The sequence below is a fragment of the Macrobrachium nipponense genome, chromosome 21 (genome assembly GCF_015104395.2).
Source record: "Macrobrachium nipponense isolate FS-2020 chromosome 21, ASM1510439v2, whole genome shotgun sequence".
Taxonomy (NCBI): Eukaryota; Metazoa; Arthropoda; class Malacostraca; order Decapoda; family Palaemonidae; genus Macrobrachium; species Macrobrachium nipponense.
Genome location: NC_087212.1, coordinates 34,820,824 through 34,841,156, shown reverse-complemented (window position 1 = coordinate 34,841,156; position 20,333 = coordinate 34,820,824). Strand labels below are relative to the sequence as shown.

The following is a 20,333-nucleotide window of genomic DNA, read 5'->3' as shown; positions in this document are numbered from 1 at the left end:
TCTAACTGAATACATATGCTGATTAATACGTAAACATAAATTTTTACTTGACTGACCAACGTAAAACGATGGGCAATCCTTACAAGGAATTTTTAAATGATGTTGTTATTTGTTAAGGGACTATTCTTAATTAGCATATCTTAATGGTATTGTTATAAGAGAACACTACATTAACATTAAACGAAAATATTGATTCTATGGTTTCAAATCAAATATCACCTTTTTTGTAACTTTTCTCAATCATCTACCTGAAGACGGAGACAGCAGTCTCTGAAATATAGTATTCCTCTCTATATATTTTGGTGTTTTATGGGCTCCTTTTATTATTATTATTATATATATATATATATATATATAATATATATATATGATATGTATATATATATATATATATATATATATATATATATATATTATATATACACACACATACATACTATAAGCCGTTCTGGTACAAGAAGACTTAGCAGTCTGTCTCGTGTAATTCTAATTTTTAATAAATTCAAGTGTTTGTCCGAACAACAGCTTTATAAGGTTTCTCCAAACTTAAATTTTATTTGCCCTAATCCATCCTAGTGATGCAGTCTCACAGAGGAGAAATGTGGTATTTCTGAACACTTCCCACGTGCTCCATTTACCCAGATTTCTTTACAACATTCAATCTTCTTCACTAACAATGATTGTTTAATTACCGTTGCAAAAAAAAACTCAAATAACAGTGTCAGGATTTACCTTTCACTAATTTCATTTTTTTTTAATTCGCCTTCTATCAAGTTTTATATACTTACACATCCTAGTCTTCAATTCTTCCAACACAAACACTAATTCTTACGATTCTCTTGAGCTCCTCCCAGTCTTCAAATCCATTTCACTTTTACACTTCTGAATCATTTAGAATTGAATTTAGGCCAAAAACCAAGCGCTGGGACCTATAAGGTCATTCAGTGCTGAAACGAAAAGCCGTCACAGGAGGAAAACCTCGCAGTTACCCTATGAATCAATTGTTAGGAGGGTGAAAAGTATGATGGAAGAAAGAGAATATGAACGGAGGTACAGTAAAGGAGCGAAAAGGGTCGCAGCTAGTGGACGAAGGCACGCTGCAGAGAACCTTAAGTAATACCTCATGATGAGGTGCACTGATGGTACTAATCCCCTTCCCCCCCCCCCCCCCCTACGGGGCTGAATCGTTTAATTACACCTTCTGTAGAACGTTCTTGTACCTCTTTTTAATTGAGTCTGTGTACCAACTAAATGACATTTCAACATACACCAAGAATCTTTTTTTCTCTTCCCTGATAGAAAACATTTAATTTCATTTGATAGATACTGTGAATGGCATCAAACTGATGACTTCTGAATCCCCTTTAATATAAATAGAAGGATCTATTTTTTATGGCTGATTCCTGTCTAATTATTTATTTTCGGACAAGCCCACCAAACGAGTAATTTAATTGTTGGTGTGCATTACGTATCCCAGTTGAGGTACACAGAAAAATTCATAAACATTCTCTTCTCCTACTCTCAAACCACATTCTCTCAGGAAAAAACTGTCCACTTCCCCTAATTTTACCGTTCTACGAATCTCTCTCTCTCTCTCTCTCTCTCTCTCTCTCTCTCTCTCTCTCTCTCTCTCTCTCTCTGGGACCTGTGTTCGATCTCCGAGCCGAATGAAAATGAAAACGGCATGTGCAGTTTTTTTTTTCGAAAATCATTGTCTCCGTCACCGTTAACTGTGAATTATGTAACTTTCCGTAATCAGCTGTTGTGCATAAATGTGTGTGTATGTGTGTGTGTGAGAGAGAGAGACAGAGAGAGAGAGAGAGAGAGAGAGAGAGAGAGAGAGAGAGAGAGAGAGAATCAGGAACTGGCAAGGGCATCGACGAGATATTGCTCAGACCACAGGAGTGAAACCATTCAAAAGATTTTCGAATAATATTCTCTCAATATGGAGTGAGTACTATTCAACTATGAATCTCATACCAGACTTTCGATTGGAGTAACTTTCGACTTACACCTAATTACACAACGTCTCAAACAGCACCATTATTCTGTGAGAATTGGGCAAGTATCGAATGCATTATTCGTACATTTGAGAGATTTAGATAATCCTATTAACTGGAGTCAAGCAAGAGCCTTAATCCCATGTAATGACACAGTTAAAAGGTATATCATTGAATCTTGTTTCATCAAGTCAAATAATGGAAATGTTCTAAATTTAAGTCTTGGTTTATTTGATGCCTTCATAATGAAAAAAGTTGTAGATAAATATATTCAGATTTACATGCTTTGGACTGTACGGATACTTTGTAATTTCGGTTAGGGTTAAATCTATGTTTATGTTTGTGACCGTGTGATATCCAATACTCCTGGATTATCTCTTTAATTTTTACCCTTTTGACAATTAACCATCTGGTTTTCTTGATCTTGTTGTGTACCTGAGACCTTTCTCTCCAATTGTATTTCACTCGTTCCTTGACAATGTCCTTAGGTAAAGACGAGGGGGGGGTAAAGCGCTTTGGATTCCCGACCCCTATCATTTTCCTGTTGGTATTCGCCCTACCTAATTACATGTTAATAATTTCATTTAGGCACATTCTCTCTTCTCTCTCTCTCTCTCTCTCTCTCTCTCCTCTCTCTCTCTCTCTCTCTCTCTGTAAACTTTTTCTGCAATAAATAAACTCCACCTCACAAAATTCGAAGATGGGATAAAGAGAACAATAAACTTATCAGAACTATCTAATCCGTCATTTTCAACTTATAAAAACAAAAGGAAAACTTCTAATAAACTTATGATTGAAATATGACACAACACCGGTTTTCAGAGAGAGAGAGAGAGAGAGAGAGAGAGAGAGAGAGAGAGAGAGAGAGTCTCTTAATTGAAATATGGCGGCAGCAGAACCAACAGTCGGCCAGAAAGCAAAAACTTAGCTAACCCCCTCCACCTTAATGGTACATTTTCCTGTACTCGTCTCCAACACCACCCCCCTCCCTCCCCCCCATATCATTATATTTTCCATTTACCGTCCCCTTCCAAATCTCATTATAAGAGTTTCGTATCCCTTTTGTCTTTTACCCTTTAATACCGACACCAAAACTCTAAAAAGAAAAAAAAATAAATAAAAGAGCAAAAGATTGGAAACTTATTATACAACTTATTTTACGACTCACAAACTTGGCTCTATGAGGGAGCTGGCTGCTCCGGAAAGCTCCTCTGAAATGAAGGAGAGTCACCAAAAGTAGAAGGTTACGAGGGGGAGAAGAAACCCGGGCCAATTCGTTCTCAAATAACTGTGAAATACTTTAGTTTAGAGTGATTCCATTTCCCAATTGAAAAAAAAAGCATTTATGAGCTAAAAAAAAATACGAAGTTAATTCAAAATACACTATATGGAACCTAAAACTTATCGGGTGCTGATCTCTTAATGTATATAAATGAAAGATATATATTTGCGATATTATATATGCAAATAATTAAACACGATTATAGGTGGATTTATACAACAGGTATACTATAAGTTATGAAACCTTTTATTACATTACTCAGCCTTAAAAAAACAATACAAATGAGACCGATCCCTTCAAAAAAGCTCCCCATTACAAAAAAAAACTTCTACTTTTCGCAACAACTAAAATATTAAAACCAAGAATATTGCGAAAAGTGGGACAACAGAATAAAAGTGAGTTTTGCTTGAAAACATAATCCCGCTTATATACGACTTCCGCTAATTAACCCACCTCGGTCGGGGGGCGGCAGCAATGCCATCCAAGGGAGCCCTGATATTTGCATTTCAATTACGGAGTATACACACATGCATCAGGCCGGTTGCACTGATTCATGATCGGCAATGCTAGGTAAATCACGGTCTCTCCTTTCATGTCTTGTGTGAGTGTGTAAGCATATGCGCATATATACGTACATGTATGTATGTATATATGTATGTATGTAATAGTTCTACCACATGCACAAATATGATTTTTTAAAAAATTAAATGAGATATTAAGGCTATTGATAGCTTAATATCTGGTTATTTATGTATGTATGTATGTTTGTGTATATACATATCTATATATATATATTATATAGAGAGTTATATATACATTATACACACACGCATATATATATATACATATATATATATATATATATTATATATATATATATATATATATTATACACATATATATATAGTATGTGTGTGTGTGTGTGTATCATGCGTGTATAGTGTCACAATATAACAGGGTAGTTTCTGAGAAACAATAACCTTGACTTTGCTCAAATCTTCCATACACCAAAAAAACATATATTTTAACCTATAATTCTCAATGAAAGCCAAAAAATTATTATAAATACTATCAATGTGACCAGATCAAATCAAAGTTAACAAACAAATTCTCGTAACATTTCGTAACAGCAACAACAACATCAATAATCAACAGTAACAGCAATAACAAAATCATCTATAACAAAAACAACATTAATAATGTTCATAATCAGTACCTATTACATCACTACACAACGTCTTTCATTATTACTTCATCATAATATAATGTATAAACGCATAACAAGAATGAAAAAGCACATAACTGTCGTTTATCTTATACTACAATATAGAAAAGCATTGTATAATTTTAAAGGTTCATTTATAAAGGGTTAAGTTCACATCAAGGGTAAAATTAACACTTCTCTCCGATGACTATCCCTAATTAAAACTTTTTCAAACGTCATCTCTTCGGTCTAATTAATCCTGTTCCTGGCCTTTTTTTTTTTTTTTTTTTTTTTTTTTGTTTTTTTTTTTTTTTTTTTTTTTTTTTTTTTTTTTTTTACCTCCTCGTCTCCCGGTTCCATCCTACCTCGCCTCTTACCCAGACACTTCCAAAGAGACTATATTTTATTCATCAACACACGTTGCTGACACACACTTTGTCGAGACTATCACATTAAATCAACACCTACTCGCTAAGCGTATTTACTACCAGCACTTATATAAACCCTTGAAATACTTAATTACAAAAGCAAGAGGGGAACCTTTCACTCCCCTATGAAGAAGCCTTAATAGACGTACATTAAATCCCAATTAGTGAAGCAGTGATTAGTTCCACTTCTAAATTCCGTTTGTCCTTGAGAGAATTTTCCCAAGAAAAAAACGTTGATAAAAAATAAAAGCAACTATTACCTAAAGTTCTTTAGAAAATCAAGGCATCTGATAAAACTGGACAGATATCATATCAATCATAAAAGCAGACTTATGAAAAGAACACAAGCATAAATCACGTCAGAAATTCGGGTTTCTTACTCATGCTGGAGCATTTTATTTCTCTCGCCGAACCTATCACGCTCCCCATATTAAATGACCTAATACCTTTTTCAATATCAGCCCACTTCCTTCGTCTCCATCTCTAATACTAGGGGCAACCCGACACAATAAATATTATTGAGTAATATTCTGGTCTTGTCGAAACTACTGAACATCTTAGGGGAAGGTTGAAGGGCTGTTCAACAGCACTGAAACCACCTTTAGAAGTTCAAGTTGACTCAATAATAGTTGTCCTGTCTGGGGGTGGCATTGATAATACAATCCACGTTTGAGCTTATACAACTGTAATACAAGCCCTATCCTAACTATACAAGTTACTTCTTGGAATGCTATGAGAAAAGTGAATATACTGAGCACAACACTGAACGGTTTGGGGAAAATGAATAACTCAATAGTACTGAGACAATCTTGCTGGCGTAAAAAATAAAATTATGTCGTGTAGGGGGACTAAGGCCCTCTAATATACCTTCTTATTACCATTATTATTTCCTATACGACTCAGCCATAAACATTACAAATAATACACCTCAAACCACAAGTTACTGACAACTTAACATTATCCACAGATTTTCGGTCATATAAACACGATCCATTACAGCTATGATTGGGGGGTAAATAAAACTGGATGAACACTACTTACAACAATAATAGGTTCTGAAAGTTACAAAAGATTTCCATGACCCCTATTCCAAAATGCAACGGATGTATACGTATGCATATATATATATAAATATATATATATATATATATATATATATATATATATATATATATATATATATATATATATGTGTGTGTGTGTGTGTGTATTATATATATAAACATTATATATACACATATATATAATATGTGCGTATCATACTGCTTATAAATCATTCACGGGTTCCACAGAACAGTTTGTCTGCAAATCTAACAGACACTCTGAAAACGTTTCACGGACGCTACAACATGTGACCTTCGAACTAGTTCTCTGAAGAGAGGAATGCTTTGCGAATAGTCACAATGACACTGCAACAGAGCTCAACTTTCGATGAAGCCGAAAGTTTTCTCATCAAAAAAGTTTTTTTCTGTTCATCTAATCGAGGAACGCTAATTCTGGGACCAATCACACACAACTCCCAGGCAACACATAAACATGGATATCTATTAACGTTTGCTTCGCCTATTTATGTATATTTATCTTTTTTTTTTTAAAGTGTGTCATAATATAAAAAGTTTTGGTATTGGTATCTCTGATAACCTCTGTAGGAAGGTTTGTTTGTACGGTGTTTTTACGTTGCATGGAACCACTGGTTATTCAGCAACGGATCAACGGCTTTACGTGACTTCCAAACCACGTCGAGAGTGAACTTCTATCACCAGAAATACTCATCTCTAACCCCTCAGTGGAAAGCCCAAGAATCGAACTCGCAGCCATCGAAGTGGCAGGTCAAGCCCATACCGATCACGCCACCTGTACGAAGGTAGTGCCGGCAGTGCACCTCCTATGCTTAGCAGTGTCCCTTCGACCCCTAGATGCACCCACTTTTTAGACCTTTAATTCGCTTCCATTCTTGTATCCTTTCTTCAATCTTGCTGTCCAGCACCTCTAACTATTACTTCGTAGTGCATTTGCTGCTCTTCATCCAGCTCCACATTTAGATCTTCGTAGTTTCACTCCCCCCCCCCCCCCTCTCTTCTCTCTCTCTCGTCTCTCTCTCTTCTTCTCTCCTCTCTCTCTCTCTCTCTCTAACTTCGTTACATTATCTTGTGCGCTGGATGTCTGAAAGAGCCTTCATAGCTTAAATTTCTCAAATTTAATCATTTTTTCACCATCTTGCAAAGGTTTCGCTTTGTTCTATAGACATTTAAAATGTTATGTTCACAACGCTTTGCATATCCAATTGTTAGCAATCCTTGAATAAACGGGAAATAAGGTTACGGCTCTGAAAAATAAAAAATGCTTCGATTATAAGCGAAATCGATTAACACCACTCAACGGTTTACAATATGTCTTAACATATAATAATAAAATAATAATAATAATAATAATAATAATAATAATAATAATAATAATAATAATAATAATAAAGACTGAAATTCGGGAATACGGATTCCAGTCGCCTAGGTCTATCTACCACAAATGATAAATTCCTCTCACGTTGGAACCGCATCCGCCTGTCAAATAATGCTGATTTTTGTGAATAAAAATAATTCTGGATTTTTGGGATAAACTAAAATTAACTGTTACTTCATAACGCACATTTGCTTGTAAATTATCGTCGCTCGCAGGCAAATTAAAAAGCAAAAATGTTTTGTCTGTGATGCTTTCATATTGAACAAATAAAAAGAACAAACATATAGCATTTTGTTTCCAAACCACCAACCCCTCTCTCTCTCTCTCTCTCTCTCTCTCTCTCTCTCTCTCTCTCTCTCTCTCTCTCTCGAAATATTACAATCGCTTTAAAAAAAACTACGGATTTATTACAGCCCCGAGGTCTTACAGATATGAAATATAATTTCCCCTTTGTTGTGGTCAATCCTAAAACAATTTCATACAAGAAATGGCAAACTGGCAACTCAATTGCTAGTTTCAAACCATGTAAGACAAAAAAACCTGATCCACAAAATGAAAGGCTCTTTACTGCTGGTCAAAAGTGAATCCTGATTTTCAAATTCAATTTAATATGCAAAAGCATAAAATCCGATTGATTCTGGAAATACTCATGCCCATCACGCACCGCTAAATCAGTATGCGTTTGCGGTCCATTTCACTGTGACGATTTGGAGACTTCACTAACCGGGAGGCAGTGGCTCGAAGATTATTATTTGGGAGAAAAAAAAAACGGTCTCAGTATAAACTTTGATAATGACGTTGCTAAACCTTTTCCAAGAGAAAATACCGGCAGCTAATCTTTCCCAAAAGAAAATACCAGCAACTCAACCTTTCCCAAGAGAAGATACCAGCAGCTAAACCTTTCCCAAGAGAAAATACCAGCAGTTTAACCTTTCCTTAAAAATACCAGCAACTCGACCTTTCCCAAGAGAAAATACCAGCAGCTAAACCTTTCCCAAGAGAAAATACCAGCAGTTTAACCTTTCCTTAAAAATACCAGCAACTCGACCTTTCCCAAGAGAAAATACCAGCAGCTAAACCTTTCCCAAGAGAAAATACCAGGAGCTAAACCTTTCCTAAGAGAAAATACCAGCAGCTAAAACTTTCCCAGAGAAAATACCAGCACCTCAACCTTTCCAAAGAGAAAATGCCAGCAGCTAAACCTTCCGCAAGAGAAGATACCAGCAACTTAACCATTCCCAGGAGAAAATGCCAGCATCTAACTTTTCCCAAGAGAAAATACCAGCAGCTCAAATTCCTTTCCCCAAGAGAAAATACCAAAAGCTAAACCTTTCCCCAAGAGAAAATACCAGCAGCTAAAACTTTCCCAAGAGAAAATACATTCAGCTAAAACTTTCCTAGAGATAATACCCAGCAACTCAACCTTTCCCAAGAGGGGGAGTACCAGAAACTCACCTTTCCCAAGAGAAAAATCCAACCAACACTAAACCCTTTCTCAGAGAAAAATACCAGCACCTAAACCCTTCCCCAAGAGAAAATACCAGCAGCTAAACCTTTCCCAAGTGAAGATAAAAGTACAAAAACCTTTCCAAAGAGAAAATACCAGCAGCTCAACCTTTCCAAAGAAAAATACTAGCAACTAAACCTTTCCCAAGTGAAGATACCAGTACCCAAACCTTCCCCAAAAAGAAAAACCAACAGGTAAACCTTTCTCAAGAGAAAATACCAGCAACTAAACCTTTCCCAAGTGAAGATACCAGTACCAAAACCTTTCCCAAGGATAATACCAGCAGTTAAACCTTTCCAAAGAGAAAATATCAGCAGCTAAACCTTTCCAGAGAAAATACCAGCAGCTAAATTTTTCCCAAGAGAAAAATACCAGCAACTCAACCTTTCCCACTGGTATTTATTTCTGGTGATTAGAAATCCATTTCTTGGTATGTGGTTCGCATCCCACAATAAGCTGTAGGTCCCGTTGCTAGGTAATCAATTGGTTCCTAGCCACCTAAATATCTAATCCTTCAGGCCAGCCCTAGGAGAGCTGTTAATCAGCTCAGTGGTCTGGTTAAACTAAGATGTTCTTAACTTTTTCAACCTTTCCCAAGAGCAAATACCAGCAACTCAGCCTTTCCCAAGTGAAGATACCAGCACCAAATTTTTCCCAAGAGATAATACCAGTCACTAACCCTTTCCCAAGAGAAAACACCAGCAGCTAAATCTTTCCCTAGAGAAAATACCAGCAGATGAACCTTTCACAAGAGAAAATGCCAGCAGCTAAACCTCTCAAAAATAGAAAATACCAGTGGTTAAGCCTTTCCCCCACAAGAAAATACCATCTGCTACATCTTTCATAAAAGATAATACCAACACCTAAACCTTTCATAACATAATATCCCAGAAGCTATACCTTTGACAAGAGAAATTACCAGCTGCTAGACCTTTCCTAAAATGGAGTACCTGCAGCCAAACCTTTCCTAGCACAAAAACTAACGTCATACAGACCTTGATTTGGTGGAGCGAAAGCAGAGGGCTTCCAAAATTAAGCCCGGGAAATTTGGAAGTTCCACGGTACAGAAGTTCTCATGTAAATTGTTTAATTAAACAAGCGCATCCTGATTAGGAGGGCTTGGGAGAGAGAGAGAGAGAGAGAGAGAGAGAGAGAGAGAGAGAGAGAGAGAGAGAGAGAGAGAGGCCGGAGTAAACAAAATACTCCATCCTTCTACGAGTTCGGCAGAAGATATAAAGTCGAAGGCCGCTCGTCTACCCTCGTAAAAATAGGGAGGTGGGCCCTCTAGGGATGGAGGAAAATACACTCTTGCTCCATATTCTTGAAGTAGTCGATTTACTCTAACCCCCTTTTCAAATGCAAAATAGGTATTTGTGTTTCCGCGCGTCGTTAGGCCTTTTTTCTTAGCATGGAACACGGTTGCGTGGTTTCTCCCTCTCTCTCTCAACATGAGGCAAACTTGCTTGCCATTCTCTCTCAAATGGAAGTAGCACATATTCAGAAGCGAGCGCGAACAGGCAAATTCTTACTTAGCAACACTGTCTATAATGTGTATGTGAAAATTTAACACACCAACTACATACGATAATTACCAATTGTATTAAAATTTCAATAAACAATCTTACAGTCTGATAACTTTCCCTCATTCATGAAATATGTGCGCTACGTAAATTAATCGGTCCAGTATCATCTAATCATTATCTTCGAATTAGTGATTTAATTATTGGTTATCAATAGCGGGTGTTTCCTATTTTTATGCTTAATTTATATAACTGTTTTCCATTTAAAGACCTATGACAACGTTACGCAGTAGTAGGTGCCCGAATCTCTCTCTCTCTCTCTCTCTCTCTCTCTCTCTCTCTCTCTCTCTCTCTCTCTCTCTCTCTCTCTGACCTACGAAGCGAGAAGCTTAAGGGGACCGCCTCAGTTTGGGGGGAGGGTATCGAAATATTGCCTGGAGCAATTATGTTTTGGTAACCATTTATAAGTAACCTAATGGAAAGTTACTACAAAAAGTTTCATAAATTTCTATCCATTCGTTTTTTTATATTAATTTTTTTCCCGATTTTTAGATGCATTGCTTTAAAACCCTAAGGCTTCCTTAGTTTTTAACTAAATTTTAATAACTAAAGCAAGTAATACTCAGAGAGTTGCTCTATCCAATGAATTGAGAAAGATTTAAAAAAATAAATAAAATAAAAAAAATTCATTGATATAAGAAAATTATTTTTTTATTTAATTACCTTATTCAAAAATTCATTAAAAATAGAAATTGGAATAATTTGTAAATTCTTCCAATTCTTTCGATGTAGAATTTATCAAGGATTTCAATGGTATTTGAATTTTGAAAATAGGCATCAATATAAAAATTTACTTAAGCTTGATTTTCTTATTTTAACAGGATACTTCTATGGTATCTGGGCCCCCCCACTTTAAAAAGGATACTGGCTCCTCAAAATTATGGGGTTTTCAGTAAAAATATTGTACAAAATTGTAGGTTTTATCGTAATTATTATCTTACACTGATTCTGATATTTAACACATTTTTATAATTTGACAAAATAATAAATATGTATGATTTCTTTGCAGTCATTAAATATCTTGCAATTTACATAAAGAAAAAAATACAAATGAAACATTTCTCTCTACAAAAACGAAAAGAATGGAATTATAAATAATTAGTTAATGTTATGAACAATTGTTATGAACAAATTATTACTATATTACTATATATGTGGTAAAAAAAAGTATTCAGCTTAGAACGTCACTTCTTTCCATAGTGTAAACTAAACTGATAACGAATTAACACGAAGATATGTGAGTTGATAGGCCCACTCATACATCTCTTTAAACACTCCAAAATATCAAAAATCAAAATATCATCACTGAGTAGTAATTTAAAATAAATATATATAATTAAACATGACTGGAAAACATATCATTTGCAGGAGTAAAATGAGCACATGACCCTCCAGAACCTTTGATGCAACTAGCAGAGAGAAAAGAGCCCCATTAACTGTCCTTGTTTTCAGTCTGTTTCTGTTTAGTTTTAAAGCAAAGAGCAGTTAGAGCAAAATTGGCTTGGTCTGAAAAACTAGACTTTTTTTTCCTCCTGGCCGTGGGCCCCACGCCAGACGACCTGACCCGGTCTCCTCTCCACCAGGGGCCCAACCCAAGGGGACCAAATCAGTGTCCTCCCCACAAGGATGCTAACCCTGACGGCAATACCCAGTCGCCTCCCCACTGGGAAGCCCACTCCTGGCAGTCCAACCCATTTGCTTCCCCTCTAGAGGCGCCACCCCTGGCGGCCAGATCAAGTCACCTCCCCGCCAAGGGCCCCGCCCATGGCGTTCTAATCTGGTCACCTCACCGACGAGGGCCCAAATACTGGTGGCCCGACCTGGGGACCCGCGGCCGGCTCGGCTCGCCTGTCCCGGGACACGTGGCGGAGTCCGCCCTCCCATCCCAATACCCGTAGCAGGCACCAACCCGCCCGTCCCGGGACACGCGGTGGACACCGCCCGCCCGTCCATGGACCTAATGCAGGCCTGGCCCACCCGTCCTGAGACACGTGGCAGACACCGCCCACCCATCGCGGTAACCGCAGCGAACACCTGCCCGCCCATCCTGGGACGCATGGCGGACCCTTGCCCGCCAGTCTCGGGACCCGCGGCGGGTCCAGCCCGCCCGTCCAGGAACGCGTGATGGATGCCTGCCCGCCCATCCCGGGAACTGCGGCGGTGTCTGCCACGTGTCCAGGACGGGAGTGCCGGGCCCGCAGGGCGTACCGGGATGGGCGGGCGGTGTCCGCCGCTGATCCCGAGATGGGCAAGTGGGGTCTGCCACGTGTCCATGTACGGGCGGACACCAGGCAGGCGGAGTCCTCCACGCGTCATGGTACGAGCGGGCAGGGCCCGCCATGGGTCCCGGGATGGTCAGGCAGACACCAGCCGCCTGACCCGAGACCCGAAGCAGACCCGGCCCCGCCCGTCCCAGGAACCGTGGCGGACGCTTCCCACGCCCGTCCCCCGGGAACTGTGGCGGTGGATGCCCTGCCCGCTGTCCCACCCCGAACCGGCGGCGGGGGGCCCGGGCCCCCGCCCGCCCGTCCCGGGACCTGTGGCAGACGCCCCACTGCCCGTGTCCGAAAACCCACCCGCGGCGGGGCCTGGACCCGCCCGTCCCGGGCCACCAATGGCGGAGCTTGCCCGCCGTACCGGGTCCCGGGACCCGGCCCGCCGTCCCGGGCAAAGTGGCGGACGCCTGCCCGCCTCCCGTCCCGGGACAGTGGCGGACGCCTGCCCGTCCGTCCCGGGACCCGCGGAGGGCGGGGGCCCGCCCATCCGGGTTACAGTGGCGGACGCCTGCCCGCCCGTCCGGGACCAGTGCGCGGACGCCTAGCCCGCCCGTCCCGGGACCAGTGGCGGACGCCTGCCGCCCGTCCGGGACCCGCGGTGGGGCGGGGCCCGCCCGTCCGGAGGGAACAGTGGCGGACGCCTGCCTGCCGTCCCGGGAACAGGGCTGGCAGGATGGGGCCCGCCCGTCCCGGGATCCACGCGGAGCGGGGGCACCGGGGCCCACCGTCCGGGACCAGTGGCAGACGCCTGCCCGCCCGTCCTGGGACCGCGGGCGGGGCTGGGGCCCGCCCGTCCGGCGGGACCAGTGGCGGACGCCCGCCCGCCCGTACGGACCCGCAGCGGGGCTGGGTGGGGACCCACCCGTCCCGGGACCAGTGGCGGACACCTGCCCGCCCGTCCCGGGACCCGCGGCGGGCCCAGGCCCCCCTGTCCAGGGACTAGTGGGGGGTGGCGGACGCCTGCCCGTTCCCGGGGACCAGTGGTCGGACGCCTGCCCGGCCCGTTACCCGGCCCGGGAAACAGTTGGCGGACACCTGACCCGCCCAGTCCCGGGACCCCGCGGCATGGCTGGGGCCCGCCCATCCCGGGAACATGTGGGGCGGAACGACCATGCCCGCCCATTCCCGGGACCAGTGGCGGACGGCCTGCCCGCCCATCACGGGAAAACCGGGCCCCGCCCGTCCCCGGGAACAGTGGCGGACGCCTGCACCGCCCAGTCCCAGGACCCAGTGTGGCGGAACGCCCTGCCCGTCCGGCCGCCCGGGACCCGCAGAGCAGGGCCGGGGCCCGCCCATAACCCGGGTACAGTGGTGGACGCCTGCCCGCCCTCCCGGGGTGTACAGTCGTTGTACAGTGGACGACTGCCTGCCCGCCCGTGACCCGGGACCAGTGGCGGACCCGCCTGCACCCGCCCGTCCCGGGACTCGCGGCGGGGGCGGGGCCCGCCCGTCCCGTCCCGGGAAACAGTGGCGGACGCCTGCCCGCCCGTCCCGGGAACAGTGGCAGGGATGGGATGGGGCCCGCCCGTCCCGGGACCCGCGGCGGGGCCGGGCCCACCCGTCCCCGGACCAGTGGCAGACGCCTGCCCGCCCGTCCTGGGACCCGCGGCGGGGCTGGGGCCCGCCCGTCCCGGGACCAGTGGCGGACGCCTGCCCACCCATCCAGTGACCCGCAGCGGGGCTGGGGGCCCACCCGTTCCCTGGGACCCGCAGCGGGGCTGGGGCCCACCCGTCCCGGGACCAGTGGCGGACACCTGCCCGCCCGTCCCGGGACCCGCGGCGGGCCCGGGCCCCCCTGTCCCGGGACTAGTGGCGGACGCCTGCCCGCCCGTCCCGGGGCCCAGCCCGCGCGGCCTCCCCGGCGCCCGCCTGTCCCCGGACCAGTGGCGGACACCTGCCGCCAAAACCGTCCTGTGACCCGGCGGTCGGGGCTGGGGCCTGCCCGTCCCGGACCAGTGGCGGACACCTGCCCGCCCGATCCCGGGACCAGTGGTGGACACCTGCCCACACCGTCCCGGGACCCCCGCCCGTCCCGGGACCAGGGGCTAACGCCTGCCCGACCGTCCTGGGAACACCCCGCGGCGGGGGCCGGGGCCCATCCGTCCCGGGACCCAGTTGGCGGACACCTGGCCCACACCGTCCCAGGGGAACCCGCGGAGGGCCCGGCCACCCGCCCGTTCCCGGGACCAGTGGTCGGAGCCTGCCATGCCCATCCCGGGACCCCCCGGGGCCCCGTCCCGGGACCAGTGGCGGGACGCCTGCCTGCCCATCACCCGGGAACCCCGCCCATCTCCCGGGACCAGTAGGCGGGACGCCTGCCCGCCCCGTCCCGGGATCCCCCGCCCATCCCAGGACTCCAGTGGCGGAACGCCCTGCCCGCCCGTGCCCAAGACCCGCGGGGCGGGGGCCCGGGCCCGCCCCGCCCTCCCAGGACTCCAGTGGCGAACGCCTGCCCGCCCCGTCCCGGGACCCCGCGGCGGGGCCCGGCGCCAGCCTGTCCCGGGACCAGTGGCGGACGCCTGCCCGCCCGTCCCGTGACCCGCGGCGGGGCTGGGCCTGCCCATCCCGGGCCGGGAGTGACAGACGCCTGCCCGACCCTTCCCGGGACCAGTGGTGGACACCTGCCCACCCGTCCCAGGGACCAGGGGCGGACGCCTGCCCGACCGTCCTGGGACCCGCGGCGGGGACGGGGCCCGCCCGTCCCGGGACCAGTGGCGACACCTGCCCACCCGCCTCCCGGGACCCGCGGCGGGGCCGGGGCCCGCCTGTCCCCGGGACCAGTGGCGACGCCTGCCCGCCCGTCCTGGGACCTGCGGGGGGGACGGGGCCCGCCCGTCCCGGTACCAGTGTATGCCCGCGTCCCTGGGACCCGCGGCGGGCCCAGCCGGCCTGCCCGTCCCGGGCCAGTGGCCCGGACGCTGCGCTGTCACCCGCCCGGCCCATCCCGGGGACCAGTGGCGGACGTCCTGCGCCCGTCCGGGACCCTCGGCGGGCCCGGCACCCGCCCGTCCGGGCCCACCAGTGGCGGACGCCTGCCTGGCATCCCGGGACGCCCGCCCGCCTGACCAGTGGGCGGACCAGCCTGGCTGGCCCATCCCGGGACCAGTGCGGACGCCTAGCCCGTTCCCGTCGGATGCCAAGCCCCATCCCAGGACCAGTGTGCGACGCCTGCTCCCGCCCGTCCCAAGACCCGCGGCATGGGGCCCGGTGCCCCAGCCCGTCCCAGGACCAGTGGCGGACGCCTGCCTGCCCGTCCCGGGACCACGGCGGCGGGCCCGGCGCCCGCCTGTCCCGGGAACAGTGGCGGACGCCTGCCCGCCCGTCCCGTGAACCCGCGGCGGGGCTGGGGCCTGCCCGTCCCGGGACCAGTGACAGACGCCTGCCCGCCCGTCCCGGGACCAGTGGTGGACACCTGCCCACCCGTCCCGGGACCCGCCCGTCCTGGGACCAGGGGCGGACGCCTGCCCGACCGTCCTGGGACCCGCGGCGGGGTCGGGCCCGCCCGTCCCGGACCATTGGCGGACACCTGCCCACCCGTCCCGGGACCCGCGGCGGGCCGGGGCCCGCCTGTCCCCCGGGACCAGTGGCGGACGTCCTGCCCGCCCGTCCTGGGACCTGCGGCGGGGACGGGGCCCGCCCGTCCTGGGACCTGCGGCGGGGAACGGTGGGGCCCGCCCGTCCTGGGACCTGCGGCGGGGACGGGGCCCGCCCGCCGTCCCCGGTACCAGTGGCGTATGGCCCGCCCGTCCCGGGACCCGCGGCGGCCCAGCGCCTGCCCGTCCCGGGACCAGTGGCGGACGCCTGCCCGCCTGTCCCGGGGCCCGCCCATCCCGGGACCGTGGCGGACGCCTGCCCGCCGTCCCGGGACCGCTGGGCGGGCCCGGCACCCGCCGTCCGGGGACCAGTGGCGGACGCTGCCCGCCCGTCCCGGGACCGCGGCGGGGCCCGGCGCCCAACCCGTCCCCGGGAACAGTGGCGGACACCGCCCTCCCGGGACCCGCCCGTCCCGGGACCAGTGGCGGAGCCGCCAGCCAGCCCGTCGGACAAGCCTGCCCGCGGGAACACCCTCGCCCGCCCGTCCCGTGGACCCGCGGCAGGGCCGGGGCCGCCCATCCCGGGAAACAGTGGGCGGACGCCTGCCCGCCGTCCCGGGACAGTGGCGGACGCCTGCCCGCCCGTACCGGGACAGTGGCGGACGCCTGCCTGCCCGTCCCGGGACCTCCCCCGGCCACCCGTCCGGGAACAGTGGCGGACGCCTGCCGCCCGTCCCAGGGACCCGCGGCAGGGCCGGGGCCCGCCCATCCGGGAACAGTGGCGGACGCCTGCCCGCCCGTCCCGGGACCAGTGGCGGACGCCTGCCCGCCCGTCCCGGGAACAGTGGCGGACGCCTGCCCGCCCGTCCCGGGAACAGTGGCGGACGCCTGCCCGCCCGTTCCGAGACCCGCGGCGGTCGCCTGCCCGCCCGTCCCGGGACCAGTGGCGAGCCTCGCCCGCCAGTCCCTGAACAGTGTAATAGCTATTCTGTTCCTTAGATTCAGAATATGCCACTGCATTCTCTCAATTTTTCTGGGGATTCTCTGAATCTTGTACTTCTTTTCCTTGCACTCCACGAATCCTACTGAATCCTCTTTTTCTTCTCCTGGCACCTCCTCCCATCCTACTGAATCCTGTCAATTTTCTTGGGGCTTCTCCTAGTCCTCTTTCTTTTCCCGGCACCTACACCAATCCCCTTATTTTCTTCACCCTTTCTATATTCCCCCGCTGTTTTTTTCCATCCAGGAATCAATAAAACTCTAAGAAAACATTTTAACATATCTATTTCTCTTCTAGTTCAATTTCCTTCAACGATTACCAAAACAAACTTATTATAAAATAAACATAAAATTTTCCATTCAATAAACATCCTCCTCAAAATTTCCACATCTTATCCGTCTAAGTGAGGCCAGTGCAGTCTTCATCACGCCATTTCTTCAACATCGACAGAATCTTCTGCAGTTTTCAGTTGCTCTCCTCCATTCGTCTTTATGTCTCCTGGAGCTTCTTCAAATCGGAGACCATTTTCTCCTTCGCTCCTCGCAGCCATCCAACCTCATCATCCATCTGGTCGTTCTGTTCGCTCAGGACACCGGCCTTCTTCTCCAGCGACTCAAGGCCACCATTTCCTTCCTCTAGAAGGCATGCCAGCTTGTTCCTCTTGAGTTTCGCTCTCTCAACTTCACACTGGAGTCCACGCATTTCCTTCCAAGAGGTCCTCCAAGTCCTTCTGCAGGCTCTCCAACCTCAGCTCCAGCTCTTTCCTGTCGGATTCCCACTTTTCAGTTCAGTCTTATTGTTCCTGGATGAGCCTCGCTATCCGCGCCGCTTCTGCCATCTTTACCTGCACGTCTTTCTCCTTCTGTCGTAGGAGTTTCTCGAGCCCGTCGAGCAGGCAGTTATCCTATCACAAAGGGCATCGTTCCTCTCACCAATTTCCTTCACGTTCTTCTTCACATGCTGGTTTTCTTCGGCCATCTTGACGATCTTGTCTTCCAGCTGCCGTTTCTCCCTCTTCTCTTTATCGTTCCAGCTTCGAGCCAGTGGGCCCTCTCTTGCAAGGCCTGCTGTTGCAACACCTCCTGAGTGATCTGCATTTCACGAACGCGTTCTTCCCTTCCGCCCGCCTTCTGCTTCTCTTCTTGATAGTCGAGCCTCTGTTGTAGCTGAAGAATTATTGTCCTGTCCAAGTGCACGCGCTCCTCTCTCTGGTACTGGATGGCGTCTCGCAAGGCCGCAATTCTCTCGTTCAGTTCCTTTTCCTTAGGCTGTTCAGCTCCATTATCATCAGTCAGGAGAGAAATCTCGCCAGCGAATAGGCAGCCACACCAAACAAGACGACTATTCTTCCGGATTTCGAACATCATCTGGACAAAAACGTCCTAATAACAGCTGCTGCCTCTCTCTCTCTCTCTCGATTATCGTTGATTTTCTATATTCCACGAGAGATATTCTGGTTTATCGAAATATAGCAGGAAAGATTCTGAATTTTAATTATGTCTTGTCTCTTGGTGTTATAAATTGCTGAAATCTCTCTCTCTCTCTCTCTTTCTTTCTTTCTTTCTTTCTCCGAAGGTCCGTAATTCTTCATTTGTTCCTTCATTTAGGTTTAAGGCTTTGCATTCAATAAGTTGAGAGAGAGAGAGAGAGATAGAGACCGTATTTTTTGCGTAGAAAAACAAAAAAAGAGAGAATCTAATGTGTGTACTACCATGCTTAGTGTATAATGCTTCAATTGAGGTTTATATTAATATTATTCATTCTGTCTATCAATATATATTATATTATATATATATATATATATAGATAGATAGATAGACAGAATGAATAATATTAATATAATCCTCAATTGAAGCATTATACACTAAGCATGGTAGTACACACATTAGATTCTTTATTTTTTTTGTTTTTTCTACGCAAAAATACGGTCTCTCTCTCTCTCCTAACAATCTATATATATATATATATATATATAGAATATATATAGATATATATATATATGTAATATATATATATATATATATAAATATAAGATAACTATATATATATATACATATATATATACATATATATATATATATATATCTATTACATATATATATATATATATATACATAATATATATATATATATATATATATATATATATATATATATATACCATACATATATCATATATATATATACATATATATATACATCATATATATATTATATATATATATATAATATATACACACACACATATATATATTATATAATATATATATATTTAATAATTTATATATATATATTATATATAATAATAATATATATTTATATTATATATATAAATATATAAATATATATAATTATAAATATATATATAATATATACATATTATTATATATACTATATATTAATACAATATATATTAATATATACATATATATATATATACTTATATATATATATATTAATTATTATATACCATTAGAGTAATATATATATATTACATATATATATCAAATATATATACATTTATATACATATATATACAATATATATATATATATATGTGTGTGTATATATATATATATATATATATATATATATATATATATATATATATATATATTGCCCCAAAGTCAGGTCACCTTTTAGACATGCTGTCTACGCACAAGGAACGCCAAAGGACACGAATGAATCAAAAGTATACTGAAGTAGGAATGGGCACACCTGAAAGGGGACTATTGAGACCCACTCATGGCAATAATGACAGCCCTTACGCAAGTTTACCGCACGTGTGTGTGTGTGTGATATATGTGATGTTGCAACAGTACTAAGAGAGAGAGAGAGAGAGAGAGAGAGAGAGAGAGAGAGAGAGAGAGAGAGAGAGAGAGAGAGAGAGAGAGAGAGAGAGAGAGAGAGAGACGAGAGAGAGAGAGAAAAAGGCTACGGTGTTAATGATGATGTTTTTTCCCGATCACAAACCGTCACCAGGTAGTGTCTTTCTTCTTCTTTCGAAATAGCGTATTCAGGAACTTGACCTTTTTCCCTTTAAAGGAAATAATGATGGCCACAGCT

At 46.5% G+C, this 20,333-nt stretch overlaps 1 long non-coding RNA gene across 4 annotated transcripts in view; it reads right to left on the bottom strand.

Moving 5' to 3' along the window:
- LOC135197917 (uncharacterized) overlaps positions 1–20,333 on the bottom strand; it is a 323,650-nt gene that overhangs the window by 275,268 nt on the left and 28,049 nt on the right. The window lies entirely within an intron of this gene.